Consider the following 6,225-nt stretch of genomic DNA (forward strand, 5'->3'; position numbering starts at 1 on the left):
ATCTATATTTAAAAGGTGCAAAATCCAACTAGATAAAGAGTTTAGTTACAGCCCCAGCACTGGGGGTAGATGGGACTGTCATGCAGATTTTAATTAGCTTCCAGCAAACAGAGATTAGTTGCAACTCAGTGGGGTGGGAGATAGTGTGAGTATGAGATGTTGTGCACCCAAATTAGACAATTATATTTATGACAGGGGTTATAGTAAGAGTTGTGTCAGAAGTTAGTGTAAAAATAAAATGGCTAAGAAGTAGCCAGATGAAACCATTTCTAGATAAACAGGATTGGCATATTAACAGGCAGCTCAGGTAGATTATTCTGGAAATTGCCACTAGGTTCCAGGTCTCTGTCCAGAATCTCTAACCACAGCCTGAAATTTTTTGAGTAAAGAGATGATAAAATGACTTAGCAACTCCAAGAATATGTAAAAATAAGCATGGAGAAAATAATGATAAAATCCTTGGAATCAATATTTTTGTACCAGTTTGGAATGTTAAGGGCAAATCTAGGTGACCACAACTGCAGAAAATAAATGAAAAAGAAAATGGGAAATTTGAGCAGTGTATATAATCATCTGAAAAATATAGGTTGTCTTGTTTTTAAATCTGACATATTAAACTTGTAATTTCAACTTGAAAATTTTTTGTGTGTGATTTTAATTTTAAAAGGTATAATAGTATTTGATAAGTTTTAACAGCATTTATAAGTTTAAATAAATCTGAATCATCAAATCTTTATTATTAGGTTTTCAAGTATCATTTATGTACTTAAGAATATTTTGTGTGTTAGGTTTGTAATTCCACCTGCTTATCTGTTTGAAGTACTTTAGAAAACCAGATATATGAAATATTTAAGTTGAAAGTTTTAGATAATTAAGTCAATCACAAAAAAATTCTTAAATATTTAGGGGAACATAACTTGCATGACTTTAATATGAAATATTTAAAATAATACATGAATTAAATTTATGAGTTGTACTTAAATGCTGGAGGAAATTTAATATCTTAATTTTAGAAACAAGTTGAGTATTAATTAACAATCACTAAGTTTGTAAGTAGATTTACTTAATATTTAAGTTGTATCTTCAACTTACAATCAAAATTGTAAGGTATGAACTATTAGTGAAAATGAATGCAGATGTAAGAATTCGTTTCTACACACAAAAGCTATCTTTATACATTTTTAAAAACCCCAAAAACCTTAATTATCAAGTGATAATTCTCCAGAAAGCTACTGATATGTTGAAACCACTGGTAAAATGGTTGGTACCCTGGTTCCAGAGTCAGAAAGCCTGGTTTGAATCTCAACTCTGCCACTATATGCCCCCGGGCAAGTCATATTTTGCCTCCAATTCTCAATCTCCTCCTGTACAAAATGCTATAACACTACCTGGGTTATTGAGTAATGAGGACTAGATGAAGTAAGATGGGTGTAAGAGGTATTATATAATCAAGAAAGTAACACGTAGTTGCCACATTTATCTGAGCTATTTCACACACTCTCAGTGGAACTATGCAATAATCCATTCCTGCCCAAGTTTCATACAACAGTCCCACATTATCAGATAAATAAAGCATATATATTTTTTCACACACTTCCTATCTCCTTTCAGCCTCAAGTTTCATCTGGCACTCACGTGTACGCATACATGTAAATACATAGTTTAATACTAAGGTGTAAACATCCGTGCACTTCCCAGAGTTTCTTCTGGCCATTCCCTCTTTCCTTATACATATGCATGTATTCTCCAATAACAAGCCTCATTGTGTCTACTTGTTCATTCTTGTGGTCCGAATCTACAGGGTTGCCAGCTGGCCTCTCTTACTTAACACATACTACACGTAATCACCAGATAGTAATGTCTCCAGTTTAAATAGCCACAGGTACTATTTTCATTGTCCAATTTCTGTGCTGCAGCTTTAACATAGAAACCATCTATTTCCCCTTCTTTTGATTTGGTCTCCACCTGTCACTGTTCTGCATAGGTCTGACAGCTTTTGGCTTTTAATTGATTGTTACTGATTTTGTTTTCAGAATAGATGAGTCCATGGCCTCTTATCAGAATTAAGCAGTCCACCAGTCACAGGGAACCTGATGTCTGTTGAACTCTTTTTCTGCTTGAGTTTCCCACCTACGCTGCGCTGTGCTTTGGCCGTCACATCCATCCCTTTGCCTGGAACGCATTTCCTTTCTTCCTCCCTTGACTATCACTTACTCATTCTTTTAGAGTCTCAGGAGCCTCCTCTTCCAAAAATGTACCGAGTCAGGCCACCTGTCCCTTCCATGTGCTCTTGAATCACCCTCCAGGTGGTTCTCTCACTGCACTTTCACACTCTGTGTCATTATCGACACATTTTTATGATATTATTCGCGCTAATCTGTGAGCTCCCTGAGTCCAGAAACCATCTCATTCATCTTTGAATACTTGGCACTTCATGCAGTTTCTGTAATGTTGTTGGAATTTGATAAGTATTTGTTGAATAAATGAAAAATTAATATGAATAAATGAATAGACTGATGTATTTGAATAAACGATGACCCAAATTGTAGAAAATATATTCTGTTCTAAACCAAGCTGAAAACACAGCATTTCTGTTAATATTAATGTCCTCACCCTTCATTCATTTACCCAGAGGAGAAACTCAGGGTTATCTCTGCTTCATCTCCACTACGCCCCTCACTTTCCCTGGTAATGAATCGTTTATTGAAATCCTTCACAGAACTCTCGTATCTATGCCTCTAGCTCCCCCTTCCTAGTCCCATCGGTACCTCCCTATTCAAGACCAGAATTTTCTCAACAATTTATTAACCACTTCCCTTCTTTCTGTTTCACAGTTCATTATAAAATAGTCTTTTATGGTCCGTGAAATAGTCTCATAGTACATTGGTACCAGATTTTTTTCTTAAATACAGTTCTTGATATGTCTTCATGTATTGATATATCACTTCCTGGATCAAAACCTTCAATGCATCCCTATTCCAAATGTAAAGCAGCGATCCCCAAACTTTTCAAAAGTATCACCCCCCTTCAGCTAAAACATGTTGAGAGTGTGCAGTGTACAGATACATACATATTTATAACTATATATTTAAGTTATGACTGTAATAACATGCTAGAGACATAAACGGGCATACGTTGCATTATTTAACAGGCACAAAAACATAAAAGGTTGAGATAAAGAGAAAATATATTTTGAATAATTTTTATTTTATTAAGGTTCAAAGAACTTTTTAAATCTAAATTTTTATTATTCATATACATGTTTACTTACATATGCATACAATTTATAGATATGTCTGCTTAATTATTTTAGTTTAAAAGATTTTATATGTATTTATTCATATTTATGGTATGTATATATATATATATATGCTTCATTATTTTTTTAAACTTTGGTTAATACTTTGTGATACAGCAACTGAAGTGGCTGCTCTCATTCCAAGTTCAGTTTATTTTAATACCTCGTTCAAGGGCTGTCATGGAAAAAAAACTCAGGATTTCGCAAAGGCACAATACTATTATACCATTGATAAGAAGTTTCCTCATAAATAACATGGGGTCTATACCTATATTTCAAATGTCACTTTTTCTAATACTATTTCTTATCACCTCTCATTAGATTATCCTTGGTTTTGTCTTGTAATGTAGGTGATGGACATCTTATACTTGGAGGATAAGGAATGCCCGCTCTGCCACATTTTAATTTATTTGTGATTGTATTATTAGTACTATCTTCAATCTGTGGGTTCTCTGAAGGCATCTTTTTAGGCTGTTTGCCATTTTGGAGGATGTTTAGTTAAACTTAAATGACATAATCTATAATCCACCAAACTGGACCCTCACGTCTGCAAACTCATTGCAAGGTAGCCTGTTGCAGTGAGCAACACACTGAAAACTAGCAAAAAACGATGACTCCCTCCCAATCCTGGCATTATGGAGCACCCACCCTTCCCTCAGGATGCCTCCCCGACTGTACATGACATGAGATCTATGACCTTGAAATGTGGAGGGTGAGGGAACTAGAGTCAACCCATAGAGTGCATTTCAGTAATGCATCATTTCTTTCATTTCTAACATTAAAAATTAAAACTAAATAAAAGTTTTGACATCATCTTGCACCCCATTGCGCTCTCCACTCTCTGACATCCATCCTGGGGTTATGTCCCTTGTTGGAGCACACCAGTGTAGAGAATCAAGTCCATAGTGCTGTCTCTGGCTTCCAGCTGCTTTGTAATTTGACCCCAACCCATCTGAGAAATATATCCTTATATTTTACTCTCATTGCTTCCCTATACCTATCTTATGCTGCACTGCGAGCATTTAATCCCCTTCTTCTAAACGTGCCCAGTGCCTTTCATCCCCACCGTGCACATGCCCACTCTTCTGCCTTATATGCTCTCCCCACTTTACTTCTGTATCCCCACCTACCATTTGTCTCCTTCATGAAACCTTCCATTTGGGTATCATCCCTTTTACCTCATCTGAACAAAGTTTCATAGAAGTTAAAGGTTCTCTTTGGCACTTGAATTAGAAAGAATTATGTGCATGTATTATCTGTTCTATGGTCAGGTTAAACACCTTTAAGAAGAGGTGCTGGGTCTCATTAATTTTTCTATTCCTAAATTATCTTGCAAATGTCTTGGCACATAATAGGTATTCATTCGGAGGCAGTGCGATACTGTAAAGCAATATGGGCTTTGGAATCAAAGAGACCTGACTCATGGGAGAAGGATTAGCATTTTGGTGAAAATTTTAGAAAGGAAGAACCCTCTATCATTTCAAAATAACCGACAAGGGAATGGTCACACATTTACTGTCAGTAGACGCCAGCCGACAATCCCTTGAGAGGTGCAGAAGAGACTTCTCCACGTGGTGTGACATCAAATTGAAGTTCCTTTCAATGGCATGCGTCTATGATTTGGAGCAGAAAGAAAACACCAAATCTCTAAAGGCCACTCCCAAGGAAGATGCTGTTATATTTTAAAGTCATCTGCCATATCTCAATTGTATTAACCATTTCTGGTCTTATTTATTGACTAACACATATATAAGATACCATTTTAAGAACAGGAAGTGATTTCAGGTTTTGATAGGTTTGCTTATCCTTTTACAAGTTAACTAGCTCAGTAATTGATTATGTCCCAGCTTATTCTGGAGGACTGGCTGTCCTGCTGCTAACAAGAATTATTCAATCTGTTAATTCAGTCTGATATCATCCAGCCATGTTCCATAGGCACAGATAATGAAGGCAATTTATGTAATGGAAGTTACATAATTTATTGCAGGGCTAGTTTTTCTATCTTCCACACCCAGTTTTGACCATTCAGCGATCAGAAGAAATAGTTGCAAGTATTGTTGATGACCAGAAGAACTGTTACTCTCCTCCCAGCACAAAAGTATAAAGTACACACACACACATGCACACCCATGCATTCACACGCATACTTCCATGGTGCTTGAAATAGCATTAGAGTTTCTTCTGGGAGATAACGTGGCAGTGCCCTTTTTCATTGAAACTGATGCTCCTGGAAGGTACCCCGTACCTATTTGTGGTGTTCTTATTTTCCAGTTTGGGAAACAGAAAGATGTGTTACTGGATTAAGGATAGTGCGAGTGAAAAATGACATGGGACCTTGAAGTAGCTTAAAAATAGGGAAACATCCATGTGTGGAGCAAGCGGAGGAAAGGTCCCAGTAATCCAGTCATTCCTCATGACTGCCCCGATGCAGCGCCACCCTCGGCTCCTAATACGCCCCAGGCCTGGAAGTGCACAGCCTGTCAGCAATCAGAACTGACTTTTTCTTTTTTCTGGCCACACCGTGTGGCACGTGGGATCTTAGTTCCCCAACCAGGGATCCAGCCCGAGCCCCCTGCACTGGAAGTGCGGAGTCTTAACCACTAGACCGCCAGGGAAGTCCAGAACTGACCTTTTAGAATGTTTTAAATTCTGCCACCTTTGAATATCTGAGGATGCCCACTGGGTGTTTATATGGAGGGAAGTTTTAGTGTCTGTATGTGAATCAAATCGAAGAGTGCAAATTCTCCACTTTATTTAACCAGTCCCTTTATACTGTGCTTACCTACCATGTTCACGCAATCCTCTCCCCTATTTAACTTTCCCCAGTACAGTGGAAAGGAAAATTAACTCACCTGGAATTCAGAAAATTATAGTGAAGCTTTTAAAAAGTGTTGACTATTTTTTAATAAATTTATTTGTATTATTTA

This window comes from Grampus griseus, assembly GCF_964374135.1.
Source record: "Grampus griseus genome assembly, chromosome: 18".
NCBI classification, from domain to species: domain Eukaryota; kingdom Metazoa; phylum Chordata; class Mammalia; order Artiodactyla; family Delphinidae; genus Grampus; species Grampus griseus.